Source organism: Macaca fascicularis, chromosome 6, assembly GCF_037993035.2.
Source record: "Macaca fascicularis isolate 582-1 chromosome 6, T2T-MFA8v1.1".
NCBI lineage: Eukaryota > Metazoa > Chordata > Mammalia > Primates > Cercopithecidae > Macaca > Macaca fascicularis.
In genome coordinates, this window is record NC_088380.1 from 153,995,932 (window position 1) to 154,015,936 (window position 20,005).

A 20,005-nucleotide genomic window follows, 5' to 3' on the forward strand; every position below is an offset into this window, starting at 1 on the left:
TGTGCCATATTATCAAGTTAATATACAGGAAGGGCACTGAATTTTCTTTCTTACCCAACCAATAATTTGAAAGGGTGTACTTAGCAGATAGTTATAGGCTGTAAGAAGAAAGGGGTGTCTGCTGTTAAATTAAAACTAATTGAGGAAAATAAGCTTATCTGTCACATCTTATTACCATAGATAATAATTATGGTAGAGCAAAATGTTTATTATCATGATGTTTATGTAATATTGTAATTAACAAAGGAATTATACTGAAGCACAGTATATCATTTATCTTCATCGCTTTTGTGCCAAAAGAGACAGACACAGTAGTCTCTTCATGCCACAGATAAAGAAGATGTTGAATATGACCAGCAATCCAAGGCAGAATCTGAAATACCAGCCAGGTATCTTTAATTCCTGATTAATATTCCAGTTTTTACTTCAAATAAGCCACTTTTGCATTTTTCAAAGGCTTTACAGAGATTTCTGAAGGCAAGAAGGGGATTATATTTAGAATTCTTATCTGCCTGTGTACATGTTCCATCTCTGATAACAAAATCCCCTAAGATAGAAGCAAAAACATGCAGGTATAACACATGAACGCATAAGTTGTGACTAGTACAGTTATGAGCTGACAACCAGACCTAGACTGAGAATGACCCTAGTTTAGGGCCTGAGCTTCTAATGCTAGAGTTATAAGTCATTGTTTGAACTCCTGTTGGCCTGATCGCTTTCTTTCTGTAGGGTGGCTAGCAGAGTGAGCACTTGGTACAGATATTCAAATGACCAAGGTAAACCAGTGATTTGATCATCCAATAAAGTTATCAGAAAGGTAAAACATACTCTCTGGGCCTGCTGATTGCTCCTGTACTCCAGTTAGCAAAGCCTGAGAAGAATAAGGAATGAGTCTAGAGTCATTCTGGGGACTTAAAGGAACGGGATAAGCATTTGCTGTAATCTTCAATCACTTGCACTCTTGCAGGTGAGGGTACTAATTAAAGTTAACATTGAGTTTTTAATGCCTGATGTTACCTTGGGCTTGTTAGAGGACATAACATTTATGATGTACCGTAGAGATACATCTTTCAAGGGGGTGATTTGTAAGTACATAATATAGATGACAATGTATCAAGTCAAAATTGCCTTGTGGAAAACTGCATATGAAAACCTAATAAACATGTTTCAAAACATTCAATATTGCCAAATTTGCCTCCCCTATTGAAACACACTGTGTTTCCCCCACCGCAAATGAACACTGCAAACTACTGTAGGTAGCTTGCATCTGAGACATGTTGCATTGGGGGGGAAAAAAAAAGAATAGAAAAGTAGCTTTAAAGCCCAGAATCATACTCTGTATCGAGATATGTTCCTGACTGAGAGAACGGGAAATTCTATCAAGGTTCCTACACTCACTTAGAGGCATATATTCATTGCATGAAATGGCAATTGGAAGAGTCTGCAATATTTTAATTGCTCATTCTTTTGTTCTCTTTTTCATTTCCAAGCTGCCATTCACACAATCTTGATTTCTGTTTCTCTGATCCTTCCTATCCTCCAATCTGTTCCTTAGCAGAGCACAAAAATGTGAATTTGCAAACATTAAATACTCCCTTGGTATGATTCCATTGTAGCATACTAAGCAGACATTTTCAATCAATCACAACATGACTTTCCTCCCATGAGACTCAGATTGGACTTCATAGTCCTATCCCAACACAATCCTCCAGGCAACCGCTACCAGTTGACCAGGACAGATCCTCTGACATGCCATATGACATTTTTTAAACCACTTAGGTCCCTTATTTTTGAGCTTTAGTTGCCTTTGTGACTAAAAAAAAAAAACACATTAGATGAGATACTCTCTAGACCTTTTCCTGAAATTCTGTGATTTTATTATCTTTTAGATTATAGCAGAGATCAACGAACCACGGCCCGCTGATCAAATCTATGCTGCCAACAGTTTTTGTACAGCCTTGGAGCTAAAAATGAATTTTACATTTTTAAAGCATTGGAAAAATCCAAAGCATACTATTTCATGACATGTAAATATAAAATTAAAATTTGAGTGTCCATAAATAATACTTTATTGGAAAACAGTCATGCTCATTTACTTTCATATTCTCTATGGCTACTTTCCCACTATAACGGCAGAGTTAAGTAGTTGTTTCAGACACCATATGTCCCAGAAACCTAAAATAGTTACTAATTGATTCTTTACAGAAAAAGTTGAAACCAGAGTATGGTGAGAAAATTGTGGATTGAATGCCAGGTCAAAAGAAATGTTGTTTAACACAGAGGTGTAAAGGATTATGAGGCAAAAGCAAGTGAAATAACATGAATGTTTGTCAAAAAGTCATCCAATGGCACACTTCTAAAATGTGAATTTCATTATAACATTTTTATTATTTTGTTATAAAATGTTTTATAAGAGAGAAGTTCCAAACATTAAAAATAAGGAACCAGGCCTTTACGGGGGACCATAAAGAGAATCTGACATAAATGTTACAGGTTTCATGTTAGAGGTTACTGTGAAATGTAAATTCAACGTGAAATTTGTCACTATTTTGCAACCCAGTCAAGATGTAAATTCAACAAATACTCTGCTTGGGAAAGATGTATTGTGTTCTATTTTTCAAATTGTTCAGTTTACTGATTAAAATATTTTTACATTTACAAAAAGCAACTGACATAACTTTCATACTCTTCTATTTCATAAGCTGAAATAAGTCTCTTCTTCCCTCACAGGGATGGTGGAAAGAATCTTTAAGAAAAATACTCTAAGTCAAAGCATAATTTTTGATATTTATGTTTAATATTAGGATAATGATTCTTTTTAAAATTGCTTAATCATATGCTTACTCATGCTTTTTACAAGTCTGTTGATTCAATAAATGATGCAAACTTAATCATTGTGCTTCTGATTAAGTCTGATGTATGCAAAATGAAAATTGCTTATTTAATATCAACTGTCAATATCAGTTCACATTTAACTAGGTTGGAACCTATTTACATTCTAAAACCATTTCAAACTAATCTTTTCTTGTGTTAAAAAGTTTTGGAGCTGTTAATACTCCATATATACAAAGAAACATAGTTATCATTAGTTGATACATAATTTGCAATTTCTCTATCTCTCATTAATATTTGGGTAACTTTCAGTTCCTGTTACTGGAAAAAAACAACTGAGAGAGAAGAAAACAACAATTGAGCAGGAGAATAAACATATTGAGTGTCTAGAAAGAAGAGATATTAAAATCACATAATTAATTAAGATAAACAATGTCTTCTGCAGAAAATTTCATCTAACTTTCTATGGTTGGAAGAAAGATGGCTTTCAATAATGATAGACCACATTTACGAAATGCCTAAAACACAAATAACAATAGGAAAATTGAGTTAATAATTCAGACATTTTTCAAACTCCTAATTAGTTGCATATGGGTAGCTTGGGTGGTGAAAGTCACATAAAAACGTCCATTATAGAATCTAGATTACCAATGTGTTGCATAATTTAAATAAGGCCCTAAGTGGTAAACTTGCCCGAGTTAATTAAATCTACCCTAATATACAATATAGCACCCAAAACAATTCAAAAATAGAGAAATTTCTGGAATAATTCTAATATAACATGCCCTAATGGTGTCAGATTAACCCGGATTTCAGTATGGTCCTCAATATCATCTCCTACATTTCTTAATTGTATAATTTAACCCCAGTGAACTCTACATTCTGCGTTAGTACATGGGAGAAATTATTTACTTCGTAGGTTTCCATGCAGATTAAATTCACATAGTAGACAAGCAATAAATGTTTGTAATATTCCCATAATTGGGTAGTTTTGTTTAGAGACTGCAAAAGAGTGTCAATGCTAATTAATCATGAAAAAATAAGATCTGCATACTTTTTATACTTAAAAAGAAGTTATAGGGGGTGGAGCAAGATGGCCGAATAGGAACAGCTCCAGTCTCCAACTCCCAGCGCGAGCGACACAGAAGACCAGTGATTTCTGCATTTTCAACTGAGGTACTGGGTTCATCTCACTGGGGAGTGCCGGACGATCGGTGCTGGTCAGCTGCTGCAGCCCGACCAGTGAGAGCTGAAGCAGGGCGAGGCATCGCCTCACCTGGGAAGCGCAAGGGGGAAGGGAATCCCTTTTCCTAGCCAGGGGAACTGAGACACACAACACCTGGAAAATCGGGTAACTCCCACCCCAATACTGCGCTTTAAGCAAACAGGCACACCAGGAGATCATATCCCACACCTGGCCGGGAGGGTCCCACACCCACGGAGCCTCCCTCATTGCTAGCACAGCAGTCTGTGATCTACCAGCAAGGCAGCAGCGAGGCTGGGGGAGGGGCGCCCGCCATTGCTGAGGCTTAAGTAGGTAAACAAAGCTGCTGGGAAGCTCGAACTGGGTGGAGCTCACAGCAGCTCAAGGAAACCTGCCTGTCTCTGTAGACTCCACCTCTGGGGACAGGGCAATAACAAATACAGCCGAAACCTCTGCAGACGCAAACGACTCTGTCTGACAGCTTTGAAGAGAGCAGTGGATCTCCCAACACGGAGGTTGAGATCTGAGAAGGGACAGACTCCCTGCTCAAGTGGGTCCCTGACCCCTGAGTAGCCTAACTGGGAGACATCCCCCACTAGGGGCAGTCTGACACCCCACACCTCACAGGGTGGAGTACACCCCTGAGAGGAAGCTTCCAAAGCAAGAATCAGACAGGTACACTCGCAGTTCAGAAATATTCTATCTTCTGCAGCCTCTGCTGCTGATACCCAGGCAAACAGGGTCTGGAGTGGACCTCAAGCAATCTCCAACAGACCTACAGCTGAGGGTCCTGACTGTTAGAAGGAAAACTATCAAACAAGAAGGACACCTACACCAAAACCCCATCAGTACATCACCATCATCAAGACCAGAGGCAGATAAAACCACAAAGATGGGGAAAAAGCAGGGCAGAAAAGCTGGAAATTCAAAAAATAAGAGCGCATCTCCCCCGGCAAAGGAGCACAGCTCATCGCCAGCAACGGATCAAAGCTGGACAGAGAATGACTTTGACGAGATGAGAGAGGAAGGCTTGAGTCCATCAAATTTCTCAGAGCTAAAGGAGGAATTACGTACCCAGCGCAAAGAAACTAAAAATCTTGAAAAAAAAGTGGAAGAATTGATGGCTAGAGTAATTAATGCAGAGAAGGTCATAAACGAAATGAAAGAGATGAAAACCATGACACGACAAATATGTGACAAATGCACAAGCTTCAGTAACCGACTCGATCAACTGGAAGAAAGAGTATCTGCGATTGAGGATCAAATGAATGAAATGAAGCGAGAAGAGAAACCAAACGAAAAAAGAAGAAAAAGAAATGAACAAAGCCTGCAAGAAGTATGGGATTATGTAAAAAGACCAAATCTACGTCTGATTGGGGTGCCTGAAAGTGAGGGGGAGAATGGAACCAAGTTGGAAAACACTCTTCAGGATATCATCCAGGAGAACTTCCCTAACCTAGTAGGGCAGGCCAACATTCAAATCCAGGAAATACAGAGAACGCCACAAAGATACTCCTCGAGAAGAGCAACTCCAAGACACATAATTGCCAGATTCACCAAAGTTGAAATGAAGGAAAAAATCTTAAGGGCAGCCAGAGAGAAAGGTCGGGTTACCCACAAAGGGAAGCCCATCAGACTAACAGCAGATCTCTCGGCAGAAACTCTCCAAGCCAGAAGAGAGTGGGGGCCAATATTCAACATTCTTAAAGAAAAGAATTTTAAACCCAGAATTTCATATCCAGCCAAACTAAGTTTCATAAGTGAAGGAGAAATAAAATCCTTTACAGATAACCAAATGCTTAGAGATTTTGTCACCACTAGGCCTGCCTTACAAGAGACCCTGAAGGAAGCACTAAACATGGAAAGGAACAACCGGTACCAGCCATTGCAAAAACATGCCAAAATGTAAAGACCATCGAGGCTAGGAAGAAACTGCATCAACTAACGAGCAAAATAATCAGTTAATATCATAATGGCAGGATCAAGTTCACACATAACAATCTTAACCTTAAATGTAAATGGACTAAATGGTCCAATTAAAAGACACAGACTGGCAAACTGGATAAAGAGTCAAGACCCATCAGTCTGCTGTATTCAGGAGACCCATCTCACACGCAGAGACACACATAGGCTCAAAATAAAGGGATGGAGGAAGATTTACCAAGCAAATGGAGAACAAAAAAAAGCGGGGGTTGCAATACTAGTCTCTGATAAAACAGACTTTAAACCATCAAAGATCAAAAGAGACAAAGAAGGCCATTACATAATGGTAAAGGGATCAATTCAACAGGAAGAGCTAACTATCCTAAATATATATGCACCCAATGCAGGAGCACCCAGATTCATAAAGCAAGTCCTTAGAGACTTACAAAGAGACTTAGACTCCCATACAATAATAATGGGAGACTTCAACACTCCACTGTCAACATTAGACAGATCAACGAGACAGAAAGTTAACAAGGATATCCAGGAATTGAACTCATCTCTGCAGCAAGCAGACCTAATAGACATCTATAGAACTCTCCACCCCAAATCAACAGAATATACATTCTTCTCAGCACCTCATCGTACTTACTCCAAAATCGACCACGTAATTGGAAGTAAAGCACTCCTCAGCAAATGTACAAGAACAGAAATTATAACAAACTGTCTCTCAGACCACAGTGCAATCAAACTAGAACTCAGGACTAAGAAACTCAATCAAAACCTCTCAACTACATGGAAACTGAACAACCTGCTCCTGAATGACTACTGGGTACATAACGAAATGAAGGCAGAAATAAAGATGTTCTTTGAAACCAATGAGAACAAAGATACAACATACCAGAATCTCTGGGACACATTTAAAGCAGTGTGTAGAGGGAAATTGATAGCACTAAATGCCCACAAGAGAAAGCAGGAAAGATCTAAAATTGACACTCTGACATCGCAATTAAAAGAACTAGAGAAGCAAGAGCAAACACATTCGAAAGCTAGCAGAAGGCAAGAAATAACTAAGATCAGAGCAGAACTGAAGGAGATAGAGACACAAAAAACTCTCCAAAAAATCAATGAATCCAGGAGTTGGTTTTTTGAAAAGATCAACAAAATTGACAGACCACTAGCAAGACTAATAAAGAAGAAAAGAGAGAAGAATCAAATCGACGCAATTAAAAATGATAAAGGGGATATCACCACCGACCCCACAGAAATACAAACTACCATCAGAGAATACTATAAACACCTCTACGCAAATAAACTGGAAAATCTAGAAGAAATGGATAATTTCCTGGACACTTACACTCTTCCAAGACTAAACCAGGAAGAAGTTGAATCCCTGAATAGACCAATAGTAGGCTCTGAAATTGAGGCAATAATTAATAGCCTACCAACCAAAAAAAGTCCAGGACCAGATGGATTCACAGCTGAATTCTACCAGAGGTACAAGGAGGAGTTGGTACCATTCCTTCTGAAACTATTCCAATCAATAGAAAAAGAGGGAATCCTCCCTAACTCATTTTATGAGGCCAACATCATCCTGATACCAAAGCCTGGCAGAGACACAACAAAAAAAGAGAATTTTAGACCAATATCCCTGATGAACATCGATGCAAAAATCCTCAATAAAATACTGGCAAACCGGATTCAGCAACACATCAAAAAGCTTATCCACCATGATCAAGTGGGCTTCATCCCTGGGATGCAAGGCTGGTTCAACATTCGCAAATCAATAAACATAATCCAGCATATAAACAGAACCAAAGACAAGAACCACATGATTATCTCAATAGATGCAGAAAAGGCTTTTGACAAAATTCAACAGCCCTTCATGCTAAAAACGCTCAATAAATTCGGTATTGATGGAACGTACCTCAAAATAATAAGAGCTATTTATGACAAACCCACAGCCAATATCATACTGAATGGGCAAAAACTGGAAAAATTCCCTTTGAAAACTGGCACAAGACAGGGATGCCCTCTCTCACCACTCCTATTCAACATAGTGCTGGAAGTTCTGGCTAGGGCAATTAGGCAAGAGAAAGAAATCAAGGGTATTCAGTTAGGAAAAGAAGAAGTCAAACTGTCCCTGTTTGCAGATGACATGATTGTATATTTAGAAAACCCCATTGTCTCAGCCCAGAATCTCCTTAAGCTGATAAGCAACTTCAGCAAAGTCTCAGGATACAAAATTAATGTGCAAAAATCACAAGCATTCTTATACACCAGTAACAGACAAACAGAGAGCCAAATCAGGAATGAACTTCCATTCACAATTGCTTCAAAGAGAATAAAATACCTAGGAATCCAACTTACAAGGGATGTAAAGGACCTCTTCAAGGAGAACTACAAACCACTGCTCAGTGAAATAAAAGAGGACACAAACAAATGGAAGAACATACCATGCTCATGGATAGGAAGAATCAATATCGTGAAAATGGCCATACTGCCCAAGGTAATTTATAGATTCAATGCCATCCCCATCAAGCTACCAATGAGTTTCTTCACAGAATTGGAAAAAACTGCTTTAAAGTTCATATGGAACCAAAAAAGAGCCCGCATCTCCAAGACAATCCTAAGTCAAAAGAACAAAGTTGGAGGCATCACGCTACCTGACTTCAAACTATACTACAAGGCTACAGTAACCAAAACAGTATGGTACTGGTACCAAAACAGAGATATAGACCAATGGAACAGAACAGAGTCCTCAGAAATAATACCACACATCTACAGCCATCTGATCTTTGACAAACCTGAGAGAAACAAGAAATGGGGAAAGGATTCCCTATTTAATAAATGGTGCTGGGAAAATTGGCTAGCCATAAGTAGAAAGCTGAAACTGGATCCTTTCCTTACTCCCTATACGAAAATTAATTCAAGATGGATTAGAGACTTAAATGTTAGACCTAATACCATAAAAATCCTAGAGGAAAACCTAGGTAGTACCATTCAGGACATAGGCATGGGCAAAGACTTCATGTCTAAAACACCAAAAGCAACGGCAGCAAAAGCCAAAATTGACAAATGGGATCTCATTAAACTAAAGAGCTTCTGCACAGCAAAAGAAACTACCATCAGAGTGAACAGGCAACCTACAGAATGGGAGAAAATTTTTGCAATCTACTCATCTGACAAAGGGCTAATATCCAGAACCTACAAAGAACTCAAACAAATTTACAAGAAAAAAACAAACAACCCCATCAAAAAGTGGGCAAAGGATATGAACAGACATTTCTCAAAAGAAGACATTCATACGGCCAACAGACACATGAAAAAATGCTCATCATCACTGGCCATCAGAGAAATGCAAATCAAAACCACAATGAGATACCATCTCACACCAGTTAGAATGGCGATCATTAAAAAGTCAGGAAACAACAGGTGCTGGAGAGGATGTGGAGAAATAGGAACACTTTTACACTGTTGGTGGGATTGTAAACTAGTTCAACCATTATGGAAAACAGTATGGCGATTCCTCAAGGATCTAGAACTAGATGTACCATATGACCCAGCCATCCCATTACTGGGTATATACCCAAAGGATTATAAATTATGCTGCTAGAAAGACACATGCACACATATGTTTATTGCAGCACTATTCACAATAGCAAAGACTTGGAATCAACCCAAATGTCCATCAGTGACAGATTGGATTAAGAAAATGTGGCACATATACACCATGGAATACTATGCAGCCATCAAAAAGGATGAGTTTGTGTCCTTTGTAGGGACATGGATGCAGCTGGAAACCATCATTCTTAGCAAACTATCACAAGAACAGAAAACCAAACACTGCATGTTCTCACTCATAGGTGGGAACTGAACAATGAGATCACTTGGACTCAGGAAGGGGAACATCACACACAGGGGCCTATCATGGGGAGGGGGGAGGGGGGAGGGATTGCATTGGGAGTTATACCTGATTTAATGACGAGTTGATGGGTGCAGCACACCAACATGGCACAAGTATACATATGTAACAAACCTGCACGTTATGCACATGTACCCTACAACTTAAAGTATAATAATAATAAATAAATTTAAAAAAAAAGAAGTTATAAATTTTCTAATATTATATACTGATGTAAATAGACACATATTGTAGTTCATACTATTTAAAATTGTAGTTTCATGAGTACATTCTGTTAAATGCCATGCCTTCATTGAAATGTTCTTTCTTGCTGCCTGGACTATCCAGAACCATGGAAATTTTATAAATGTCATTGTGTTTTTATTTTAGCGATAAAGATGCATCTTTGTTTCACAAGAACTGGAAATAAAACATTGTCCCAATAAACAGGAACTTTTAAAGTTGGGGAAAAATACAGCAGTAAGTAAAGTACTTGTTTCATATCTGTTGAAGAAATGATCCAATTATTCTGTATGGGAAGAAAGTCAGGAATTGAAAGCAAAAACCCAGACATCTAAGTGTATTTTCACTTGAAATCTTTAGGACTATAAGCAGTACTCATATTCAAATAAACTAGAAATGTTAGCTGTTTGAACCACAGAAGTCACCATTTGCATGGGAAACACAGGGACTCTGATTTAGGGGCACCACACTTCAAATGCCAGTTTAGATTTGCTAACTTCAGTAAATTACAACTTACCTGAGTCTCAGTTTTCTTACCTTTGAAGTGTGGACAATAATAGGTACTTGGAATCACAGCTGTTTCGGGATTCAGTCAGTTCATGTAAGGTGTTTTTTAAAGAGTAAGTGCTCACCAAAATGAAGCTATTATTACTACACAACCATTCCCTTTCACCAGTGGAGAAAGTTTCAAATGGATTACAAATGCTATATTCTTGTCACTAAGCATTCCTCAACTATCAGTGCAAAGGCAAATTTAACAAAACAAACCAGCCAACTGTTTTCAAGTAAAAGGAAAGGAAGGGGGAAACCATCCCGATAACTTGAGCATAACATGTCCAGGTAGGAAAATGCAGATCCCTTCAAAATAATCTCCCCTATGTTCCAGGTATTCAACAGTTGATCTAAGAAACATAAAGTCTTACTATTCTGTGTCCCAGTTCTTTAAGACTTTGAGAAACAAAAGAACCCCAAAGAAGTCTGAGAAATCAATAAATGGTTGTGTCCAAAATATAGATACTATATCAGATATTGTCATAGGTCACTAGCAACCCAGGTTTTCCTAGACTGAAAAGTGCACATCTTGATAACTCTCTCAATCTCTCAATCTTAGGCAAACCAAGAGAGTCACCTTGAGCATAAGTCATAAGATATGTTCCATGGTCATAGAATAGCAGCACTAGTAGGGTCTGGGGAAACTACAGAGTCTAGCTTTATTTTACAGATGGAAAGTCAGATTCTAGGTATGAGCTAATGACATTCCCACAGGTGCAGCGCTAACCCTAAGGAGCATTTCAGGTGACACGTGAACTCCACTCTTCTAATTCCAGATTTCCAAGGTCATACAGGATGAAGAATGTTGTAGTAGAAGAAAAGCCTGGCTCTTATACCAGATTACCTGGGCTTCTATCCTGTGATTCTGGACAAGTGATCTGACTTTTAAGCCTCAGTACTTTTCATTGAATATTGGTATTGTTAGCATCGAATGACAGGGAGCACATAAAGTGTTGAGTTCCGTGCCTAGCACATAAAAAACATGAAATAAATGTTTGTTATTATTATTGATAGTTATCATCTATTTCTCCTCTTTATTCTCCTGATTATTAATATAATCATTATTATTATTTGCTACTTACAGCAAGAAGGCACAACCTAGCATAATAAGACCCTTCCTCGGATTTTCATTAAAATCATGTGGACTTAAAATAAGTCATTGAAATTGTGTCACTCTGAGCTGAACAATTTACAGACCCCTTTTGAAAAGATGTCTCTTTGACTATGACAAATGCATGCAAATTGCTTTAGTAATTCAGCTTCAGGGTACTCCACTAGGTTCTTCTAAAAGGCTCCTTTCAAAATGCTCGATCTTTACTACCATTCTCTACGTCTTGAGCCATTTTCTATAGAGGCCTAACTATTAAGAACACTCACAAAAGGATAGCCATCCTGAAATAAAAAGGAAGTATATTTGAAATGATTACATATTCAAATGATACAGCAACAGGGTGTGCAGAACAAAATTTAGATTGAGAAGTAATACTTCGTAAACATACCCAGTATTCAGAAGATTCGGCCTTTCTCTTTCTTTCTTTCTTTCTTTCTTTCTTTCTTTCTTTCTTTCTTTCTTTCTTTCCTTCTTTCTTTCTTTTCTTTTTTCTTTCTTTCCTTCCTTCCCTCCTTCCTTCCTTCATTCTTTCTCTTTCTTTCTTTCTTTTTCTTTCTCCTTCCTTCCTTTCTTCTTCTTCTTCTTCTTCTTCTTCTTCTTCTTCTTCTTCTTCTTCTTCTTCTTCTTCTTCTTCTTCTTCTTCTTCTTGTTCTTGTTCTTCTTCTTCTTCTTTTCTTCCTCTTGTTTTTTTTTCTTTTTTTTTGACAGGGTCTTGCTCTGTCATCCAGCACCCAGGCTGCAGTGCAGTGGTATAATAGAAGCTCACTGCACCCTCGAACTTCTGGACTCAAGTAATCCTCCTACCTCAGCCTCCTGAGTAGCTGGGAGTACAGGTATGTTCAGCTACACCTGGCTAATTTATTTATCTATTTTGTAAAGGTAGGCTATTCCTATGTTGTCCAAACTGTTGTCCCAGGTCTTGAACTCCTGGGCTCAAGCAATCCTCCTGCCTCAGCCTCCCAAAGTGTTGGGATTATAGGCATGAGCCACCATGCCTGGCCTAGCCCTGCTTTGGAATCCAAAAAAGCAAAATCCAGAATTTCTCTTTCTTTCATACCACTTTTATAGTTCAATATTTTCATTTGTTAAAAATGTAAGTCACTTTCATACTCAGGAATTACAAAATGATAAGTTCAACAGAATTTTAGAAAACTAAAATAGTACAGGTGCCTCTGAAGACTAACAGCACTCTTTCTTGGATGTGCATCAAATAGAGATGTGATTTGTGGAGCAAAGTACAGCATTTTACCCTTAATTTCATGGATATTTTCCTGGTTTTACTTGTACCCTAGATTGTTTCATATTTGCCTTTTCTAAGCTTCTCAATGAAACGACCTTCAAAAATAGAAAAACTCACAACTCTGGAGAAAATATCTACTTACAGCATGGATAGACCAGACTGAGAAACAGTTTGTGTGTAAGCAGGGTAATTTTTAAAGGGAAAAAACACTATTCCTAGAATTTCCTAACTTTAGAAACAAGATTTCAGAATAATACACATCAAAATATTGGTATTTAAGAAACTTAATCTTCACACTCCACCTGAAAAATGTATATTTATACATTTATGGATTTTAAAATATGTCTCTAGGTAATTTTTAAAAAGAAACGTAATGTAATCAGATACATTCTCCATTATCAGAGCACAACTCTTTGTCATTCTGTTAATTTCTGGGTCATGCGTGAGGTCAGCACATTGCAAAGACATCCTTATTACAAAAAAAAGGAAAAGACAAAAGAAGAAAGGTGAAAATGGTAGACTGAGTGCTTATTAGTTTGTTATCTAGGTAAATATCAAGTTCACTGCCTATTCCCCTTCATGCTGCTGAGTCTCAATATAGATATATATGTATATGCTGGGGTATGACTCTGTAGGGCGTGTGTGTGTGCATGTGTGTTGGGAGAGAAGTGCTAGGAAGCGAACCAGAGACCTAAGCAGTCAAACTAATTTGTTTATAGGTGAATAAGATCACTTCCCCTTCGCTTTCTATATCACAAGACTATCTGATCTCTCATAAGAATGAGGTAAATTGGATTGTTGGCAAGATGGCCAAATAGGAACAGCTCCGGCATGCAGCTCCCAGTGAGACGGATGCAGAAGGTGGGTGATTGCTGCATTTCCAACTGAGGTACCCAGTTCATCTCACTGGGACTGGTTGGACAGTGAGTGCAGCCCATGGAGGGCAAGCCAAAGCAGGGTGAGGCGTCATCTCACCTGGGAAGCACAAGGGGTCAGGGAATTTTCTCCCCTACCCAAGGGAAGTCATAAGGGACTGAGCCTGAGAAATCGTGCACTCCAGCCCAGATACTGTGCCTTTCTCACGGTCTTTGCAACCTGCAGACCAGGAAATTCCCTCCAGTGCCTACCCCACCAGGGCCCTGGGTTTCGAGCACAAAACTCAGTGGCCGTTTGGGCAGACACCAAACTAGCTGCAGGAGTTTTTTTTGTTTTTTGTTTTCCATACCCCACTGGTGCCTGGAACGCCAGGGAGACAGAACGGTTCACTCCCCTGGAAAGGGGGCTGAAGCCAGGGAGCCAAGTGGTCTGGCTGGGCGGGTCCCACCCCCACTGAGCCCAGCAAACTGAGATCCACTGGCTTGAAATTCTCGCTGCCAGCACAGCAGCAGTCTGAGATCTACCTGGGACACCGGAGCTTGGTGAGGGAGAGGCGTCCGCCTTTGCTGAGGCTTGAGTAGGCGGTTTTACCCTCACAGTGTAAACAAAGCCACCAAGAAGTTCAAACTGCGTGGAGCCCACCGCAACTCAGCAAGGCTACTGTGACCAGACTGCCAGATTTCTCCTCTCTGGGCAGGGCATCTCTGAAAAAAAGGCAGCAGCCCCAGTCAGGGACTTACAGATAAAACCCCCATCTCCCTGGGACAGAGCACCAGGGGGAAGGGGCAGCTGTGGGAGCAGCTTCAGCAGACTTAAACGTCCCTTCCTGACAGCTCTGAAGAGAGCAGCTGACCTCCCAAAACAGCTTTCGAGCTCTGCTAAGGGTCAGACTGCCTCCTTAAGTGGGTCCCTGACCCCCTTGTATCCTGACTGGGAGACACCTCCCACTAGGGGCAGACAGACACCTCATACAGGAGAGCTCTGGCTGGCGCCTGGCTGGTGCCCCTCTGAGATGAAGCTTCCAGAGGGAAGAACAGGCAGCAGTCTTTGTTGTTCTGCAGCTTCTGTTGGTGATATGCAGGCAAACAGGGTCTGGAGCGGACCTCCAGCAAACTCCAGCAGACCTGCAGCAGAGGGGCCTGACTGTTAGAAGGAAAACTAACAAACAGGAATAGCATGTCCACTCAGAGACCCCATCTGAAGGTCACAAACGTCAAAGACCAAAGGTAGATAAATCCACAAAGATGGGGAGAAGCCAGTGAAAAATGCGGAAAATCCCAAAAACCAGAACATCTCTTCTTCTCCAAAGGACCACAACTCCTCACCAACAAGGAAACAAAACTGGACAGAGGGTGAGTTTGATGAACTGACAGAAGTAGGCTTCAGAAGGTGGGTAATAACAAACTCTTCTGAGCTAAAAAAAAAAAAAAAAAAAAAAGCATGTTCTAAACCAATGCAAGGAAGCTAAAAACCTTGAAAAAAGGTTAGACAAATTGCTAACTAGGATAACCAGTTTAGAGAAGAACATAAATGACCTGATGGAGCTGAAAAACACAGCACGAGAACTTTGTGAAGCATACACAAATATCAATAGCAAAACTGATCAAGTGGAAGAAAGGATATGAGAGACAGAAGATCAACTTAATGAAATAAACCAAGAAGACAAGATAAGAAAAAATAATAATAAAAAGGAACAAACAAAGCCTCTAAGAAATATGGGACTATGTGAAAAGACCAAATCTACATTTGATTGGTGTACTGAAAGTGACAGGGACAATGGAAACAAGTTGGAAAACTCTCTTCAGGATAATATCCAGGAGAACTTCCCCAACCTAGGAAGATAGGCCAACATTCAAATTCAGGAAATACAGAGAACATCACAAAGATACACTTCAAGAAGAGCAATCCCAACATACATAATCATCGGATTCACCAAGGTTGAAATGAAGGAAAAAATGTTAAGGGCAGCCAGAAAAAAGGCCGGATTACCCACAAAGGGAAGCCCATCAGACTAACAGCAGATTTCTCTGCAGAAACCCTGTAAGCCAGAAGAGAGTCGGGGCCAATATTCAACATTCTTAAAGAAAAGAATTTTCAACCCAGAATTTCATATCCAGCCAAACTAAGCTTTGTGAGTGAAGAAGAAATAAAATCCTTGATAGACAAGCAAATGCTAAGAGATTTTGCCACCACCAGGCCTGTCTTACAAGAGTTCCTGAAGGAAGCACTAGACATGGAAAGCAACAACCAATACTAGCCACTGCAAAAACATGCCAAATTGTAAAGACCATCGAAACTATGAAGAAACTGCATCAACTAACAGGCAAAATAACCACCTAGCATCATAATGACAGGATCAAATTCACACCTAAAAGTATTAAACTTAAATATAAATGGGCTAAATGCCCCAATTAAAAGACACAGACTAGCAAATTGGATAAAGGCTCAAGATGCATCAGTGTGCTGTATTCAGCAGACCCATTTCATATGCAGACACAATAGGCTCAAAATAAAGGGATGGAGGAATATTTACCAGCAATTGGAAAGCAAAAACAAAAGCAGAAATTACAATCCTAATGTCTGATTAAACAGAGTTTAAACAAACAAAGATCAAAAGAGACAAAGAAGGGCATTACATAATGGTAAAGGGATCAATGAAACAAGAAGAGCTAACTATCCTAAATGTATATGCACCCAATACAGGAGCACCCAGATTCATAAAGCAAGTTCTTAGAGACCTAAAAAGAGACTTAGACTCCCACACAATAATAGTGGGAAACTTTAACACCCCACTGTCAATATTAGACAGATCAACGAGACAGAAAATTAACAAGGATACTCAGGACTCGAACTCAGCTCTGGACCAAGCGGACCTAATAGACATCTACGGAAATCTCCACCCCATATCAACAGAATATACATTCTTCTCAGCACCTCATTGTACTCATTCTAAACTTGACCATATAATTGGAAGTAAAACACTCCTCAGCAAATGCAAAAGAACAGAAATCATAACAAACAGTCTCTCAGACCACAGTGCAATCAAATTAGAACTTGGGATTAAGAAACTCACTCAAAACCACACAACTACATGGAAACTGAACAACCTGTTCCTGAATGACTACTGGGTAAATAACGAAATGAAGGCAGAAATAAAGATGTTCTTTGAAACCAATGAGAACAAAGACACAACATACCAGAATCTCTGCGACACATTTAAAGCAGTGTGTAGAGGGAAATTTATAGCACTAAATGCCCACAAGAGAAAGCAGAAAAGATCTAAAATTGATCCCCTAACATCACAATTAAAAGAACTAGAGAAGCAAGCGCAAACAAATTCAAAAGCTAGCAGAAGGCAAGAAATAACTAAGATCAGAGCAGAACTGAAGGATATAGAGACATGAAAAACCCTTCAAAAAAGTCAATGAATCCAGGACTGGTTTTTTGAAAAAATTAACAAAATAGATAGACCGCTAGCCAGAATAATAAAGAAGAAAAGAGAGAAGAATCAAATAGATACAATAAAAAATGATAAAGGGGAGATCACCACTGATCCCACAGAAATACAAACTACCATCAGAGAATGCTATAAACACCTCTATGCAAATAAACTAGAAAATCTAGAAGAAATTGATAAATTCCTAGACACATACACCCTCCCAAGTCTAAACCAGGAAGAAGTCAAATCCCTGAATAGACCAATAACAAGTTCTGAAATTGAGGCAGTAATCAATAGCCTACCAACCAGAAGAAGTCCAGGACCAGAGAGATTCATAGCCAAATTCTACCAGAGGTACAAAGAGGAGCTGGTACCACTCCTGCTGAAACTATTCCAAACCATAGAAAAAGAGGGAATTTTTTCATTTTATGAGGCTGGCATAATCCTGATACTGAAACGTGGCAGAGGCACAACAATAAAAGAAAATTTCAGGCCAATATCCCTGATGAACATCAATGCGAAAATCCTCAATAAAATACTGGCAAACTGAATCCAGCAGCCCATCAGAAAGCTTATCCACCATAACCAAAACAGATATATAGACCAATGGAACAGAACAGAGGCCTCAGAAATAACACCACACGTCTACAACCATCGGTTCTTTGACAAACCTGACAAAAACAAGAAATGGGGAAAGGATTCCCTATTTAATAAATGGTGCTGGGAAAACTAGCTAGGCACGTGTAGAAAGCCGAAACTGGATCCTTTCATTACACCTTATACAAAAATTAACTTGAGGTGGATTAAAGACTTAAGTGTGTAACCTAAAACCATAAAACCCTAGAAGAATACTGAAGCAATATCATTCAGGACATAGGCATGGGCAAAGACTTCATGACTAAAACACCAAAAGCAATGGCAACAAAAGCCAAAATTGAGAAAAGGGATCTCATTAAACTAAAGAGCTTCTGCACACCAAAAGAAACTATCATCAGAGTGAACAGGCAACCTACAGAATGGGAGAGAATTTTTGCAATCTACCCATCTATCAAAGGGCTAATATCCAGAATCTACAAAGGACTTAAATAAATTTACAAGAAAAAAACAAACAATCCTATCAAAAATTGGGCAAAGCATTTGAACAGGCACTCCTCAAAAGATGACATTTATGCAACCAACAGATACATTAAAAAATGCTCATCATCCTGGTCATCAGAGAAATGCAAATCAAAACCACAATGAGATACCATCTCATGCCAGTTAGGATGGCAATCATTAAAATGTCAGGAAACAACAGATACAGGAGAGGATGTGGAGAAATAGGAATGCTTTTACACTGTTGGTGGGAGTGTAAATTAGTTCAACCATTGTGGAAGACAGTGTGGTGATTCCTCGAGGATCTAGAACTAGAAATACCATTTAACCCAGTCATCTCATTACTGGGTATATACCCTAAGGATTATAAGTCATGCTACTCTAAAGACACATGCATATGTATGTTTTTTGTGGCCCTATTCACAATAGCAAATACTTGGAACCAACCCAAATGTTCATCAATGATAGACTGGATTAAGAAAATGTGGCACATATACACCATGGAATACTATGCAGCAATAAAAGAGGATGGGGTCACGTCCTTTGCAGGGACATGGATGAAGCTGGAAACCATCATTCTCAGCAAACTATCACAAGGACAGAAAACAAAGCTCCACATGTTCTTACTTATAGGTGGGAATTGAACAATGAGAACCCATGGACACAGGGCAGGAAACATCACACACTGGGTCCTGTCAGGGGGTGGGGGTGCTGGGGGAAGGATACCATTAGGAGAAATACCTAATGTAAATGACGAGGTGATGTGTGCAGCAAATCAATATGGCACATGTATACGTATGTAACAAACCTGCACATTGTGCACATGTACCCTAGAACTTAAAGTACAATTAAAAAAAAAAAAAGCTTATCCACCACAATCAAGTTGGCTTCATACCTGGGCTGCCAGGCTGGTTCAACATACACAAATCAATAAATGTAATCCATCACATAAACAGAACCAGTGACAAAAACCACATGATTATCTCAACAGATGCAGAAAAGGCCTTTGACAAAATTCAACACCCATTCTTGCTAAAACTCTCAATAAACTAGGTATCGATGGAACATATCTCAAAATAATAAGAGTTATTTATGACAACCCCACAGCCAATATTATACTGAATGGGCAGCAACTGGAAGCATTCCCTTTGAAAACCGGCACAAGACAAGGATGCCCTCTCTCACCACTCCTATTCAACATAGTACTGGAAGTTCTGGCCAGGGCAATCAGGCGACAGAAAGAAATAAAATGTATTTAGGAAAAGAAGAAGTCGAATTGTCTCTGTTTGCAGAAGACATGATTGTATATTTAGAAAATTTCATTGTTTCAGCCCAAATCTCCTGGCTGATAAGCAACTTCAGCAAAATCTCAGGATACAAAATCAATGTACAAAAATCTCAAGCATTCCTATACACCAATAACAGACAAACAGAGAGCCAATGAGTGAACTCCCATTCACAATTGCTACTAAGAGATTAAAATACCTAGGAATACAACTTACAAGGGATGTGAAGGACCTCTTCAAGGAGAACTACAAACCACTGCTCAAGGAAATAAGAGAGGACACAAACAAATGGAAAAACAT

At 39.2% G+C, this 20,005-nt stretch overlaps 1 long non-coding RNA gene across 1 annotated transcript in view; it reads right to left on the bottom strand.

Annotated features, from left to right (window-relative positions):
- Positions 1 to 221: 221 nt before the first annotated feature.
- LOC123574051 (uncharacterized) overlaps positions 222 to 20,005 on the bottom strand; it is a 35,921-nt gene continuing 16,137 nt past the window's right edge. Inside the window, exons 2-3 of the long non-coding RNA XR_006698884.2 lie at positions 11,386 to 11,624; positions 222 to 1,813 (exon numbers count right to left, since the gene is read on the bottom strand). This is a non-coding gene — a long non-coding RNA (uncharacterized lncRNA). The remainder of the gene's footprint in view (positions 1,814 to 11,385; positions 11,625 to 20,005) is intronic.